Here is a 2,850-nt window from a genome sequence, read left to right on the forward strand (position 1 = left end):
ATAAGAATTATAAAAATTATATTTTAAAACGAAAATGGAAATATCGAATAAAAAAAAAATAAATTACAAAAATCATATAATTATTATTTAATTATATTTATATTCATATATAATATAACTTTTAATAATATGAAGATAATTTATAATATTTTTTTTATAATTTATATTGTTATATTTCTTACAATATAATTTTTTTTGTATTAATCCTTGCAGAATATTAAAATAAGATAGAAATTTATTATATATTTTGAAATTCTTTTGATTTTGCCAAAAATAATGTAAAAAATAAAATATAAAAATAATATAAAAAAAATATATTTCTAGTATAATACTTTCTAAGATACATACTTTCTTAATTTTTTATTGAAAAATATTATTATTAAGATACTTATCATGTAATAAGTTATACAAACAAGATATTGCTAATCAAATCTATTGTTTCATTGAATAAAATATTCTAAATTTTTGAATATTTAATTTTGAATATAAAATTGTGAAAACATTTTTTGATCTCTATATAATCGGTAATTATTGCTTTTAATATTTTTTTTAAAGCTTCATCATCTATAATTACATGTATTATATCTGATTAAGAAAATGACTTTTCAATAAAAAAAGAGAACTTTTCTGAATATATATGATATATGATATTTCATGATTAATTTTTCAAATATATTAATACTCTCCTTTGACATAAGATAATAAATTTAATCAAAATTAAGAAATCATAGAAAAATAATTTTTATAATTAAAATAATAAGCTATTATTGTATGAACATATTATGAACATATACGAATATGCTTCTCATCTTGTTCCAATTATAATTCAAAAAATTCCATTTTAATCCAAATATTTAATACTTATAAAAAATCAAATCATATACAAATACAAATAAAACAATACAACAAAAATCAAATACAAATAAAAGTTTATGCGCGGACGTTGTACTTAATCGTAAGCGTATGATATGCATCTAACTTTTATGAATGGAATATAAGTGGTAAAATAAATTATGCTTATAGAAATTCTATTTTTACAATAGTTAAATTTTGATTTTGATGTAATTAAATTTTGAATATTTATAAAAAAAAATTTATTAGAAAATCATATTATACTATATTTTGTCATTATATTAAAAATATAATATTTTAATATACTAGGTATAGAAATATATTCTTTTCGATTTTTGTGAAAAACAAAAGTTTTATTACAAAAAAATACAATATTTCAATTGAAATTGTTATCAACAATGTCATTTTTTCGATAACTTTCGGATCCCACCATGATATGCGGTGATTTTGAGTCAATAAATTTATCAAAATATTTTAAAATGTATATATAAACATGTATTAAATAATATTGTAATGATCTAAATAAATGAAAATCACATAAAATCATATTTTGAAGCAGTATATATATATAATTCATACAATATAAAATATTTAGAATTCAATGAAAAAATAATGATCGATCTCACAAATTTATTGTGAGAAAAAATTTAGTTCACATCTTAATTAAATTGTGATTTTTTTTCTTTGAATTTTATAATCTAAATTAAAGAGTTATTATTGGGAACAATTAGTAGATTTTGTTACTTCTAGATTTCATAATTATTAGTATGATATTAGATCGTATGCAGCCAATAATAATGATTTAAATTTTCTTTGCATCAATATTGTGAACAGTGATGTCTAATGATGTCTCGTTAAACAAAATCTATTTATGATTTTTTATTTTAGATTATCATATAAAATTCATTTTTCATTACCTATAATGATGATTTAATTCATAATTATTGAAATTTTTGAAATTTTAAAAAAAAATTTTATTTTGCATAAAAACAATATTTAGAAGGATTTTATCGATTCAAAAAAATAAATAAAATTTTATATCAAACATTGACATTAAATTTATAGTAAAAACAAGCCAAGCCTATATAATCTGATATTTGTTTGGTGCTAAATACAAAATAAATTTTGTAGTACATACGCCATAATAAATTATGATTTTTCGATGATTAAAAATTTTAGCATTTGAATGAATTAAACAATTTTTAATTATTATGTATACGTATATTTGATTTTCGAAATATTAATTTAAAAGTTTTAATACTAAAAATTAAATATATTATACTAATATTATATTATACTAATATTAATACAACTATCTTCGTTGTAAAAAGTTATCAACTGTCTGATTTTAATATCTATAAAGTTTTAATTCTTTATAAAATATTCAGTTGCTTTTATGAAAAATCGCAAATGTTAATCGTTTTTTCACAAGAATTTTTTTTAATTTCTAATCAATATTTATTATCACTATTCAAAGTATGCATATTGCACACTAAATGCTTTTATCTGGTTTTCTTCTATTTTCATATTTAGCATTGTATTATTGGCAATTGGTAAGTTAAATGTGTTTAATTTATTAATAAATTAATAAATATTCATATAGAAAATGTTAAATCTAAAGTTTATTTTTTTATTTCTATTGTTCAAAATTTATACCGATCTTTTAGAATTATAATATTTTTAAATAATTTAATTCAATATTTTTGAAAATAAATAGAATAAGTAAAATATTATTTATAATAATTATTTCTATCGAAGCATATATATATAATAACTTAAATATAATTACAATTTTTAATTTAACTCGAGTACTGCAGTTTTGTTTTGATTTTGTAATTAATTGTTTGTATTTTAATTGTTCTTTCTATTTTTAAAATTTTTTTTGAATAATCATTATTCAGGAGGGATTGCGTATATTTGTAATTAAAATAATTTGCTATTTCATATTCTCTCCCTCATTAAGTCAATGAATCATTAATATGAAAAAAAAAAAAAAAA

At 17.2% G+C, this 2,850-nt stretch overlaps 1 protein-coding gene across 1 annotated transcript in view; it reads left to right on the forward strand.

Annotated features, from left to right (window-relative positions):
* LOC102671944 (proto-oncogene tyrosine-protein kinase receptor Ret) overlaps positions 1-2,850 on the forward strand; it is a 200,808-nt gene that overhangs the window by 1,513 nt on the left and 196,445 nt on the right. The gene's annotated exons all lie outside the window — the stretch shown is intronic.

The sequence above is a fragment of the Apis dorsata genome, unplaced genomic scaffold (assembly GCF_000469605.1).
Source record: "Apis dorsata unplaced genomic scaffold, Apis dorsata 1.3 scaffold_225, whole genome shotgun sequence".
NCBI lineage: Eukaryota > Metazoa > Arthropoda > Insecta > Hymenoptera > Apidae > Apis > Apis dorsata.